Raw genomic sequence first — 694 nt, forward strand, 5'->3', positions numbered from 1 at the left:
CCTCATTCATGTGTGAAGTCAATTTTCACGTACTCAGTGATGCCTCTCCCACATTCATTGATTGACAGAACTTTTCTCTATCAAAAATTATCTTGCTTATCTGCCTCTCCCTGTAGCACGAAGCTTTTAGCACAGGGATTATTTGTGCCTTATGGTATTCTTCAACTTTAGGACAGAGCACCTGGTCCCTAGGACATACCAGGCACACAATAAGTTTCTGTTAAATAAAGATGAAGGGGTTAGAGAAAGTATTCTATTCTTTTCTTTAGTATTCCAGTACTTCCAGATTTCTTTCCTAACTGCCTCTTGGTGAAGACAATAATGAGAAGGGGGGGAAGACCAGGTTTTAAATATCAATCCTACTCTACTCAATAAAATACATCAGTTTGTAGTCTATGTTCACAAGTAATTTTTGACAGGTCCAAGATAGGTAATCCTTCTTAGGTTGAAGGCCACTAACTGACAGTGGATCAATCAAAATACAACAAAATTTAAAATAAGTTTCTAGAAAGAAAACTATAAGCTTCCATTTATTATTCTAAAATTGGATTGGGACCATAAACTTTATTTTTATTTTTTTAAGTAGGCTCAATGCCCAGGGTGGACCTCACTACAACACTTGAACTCACAACCCTGAGATCAAGACCTGAGCTGAGATCAAGAGTTGGACTCTTAACCAACTGAGCCACCTAGG

This window comes from Canis lupus, chromosome 30 (genome assembly GCF_011100685.1).
Source record: "Canis lupus familiaris isolate Mischka breed German Shepherd chromosome 30, alternate assembly UU_Cfam_GSD_1.0, whole genome shotgun sequence".
NCBI lineage: Eukaryota > Metazoa > Chordata > Mammalia > Carnivora > Canidae > Canis > Canis lupus.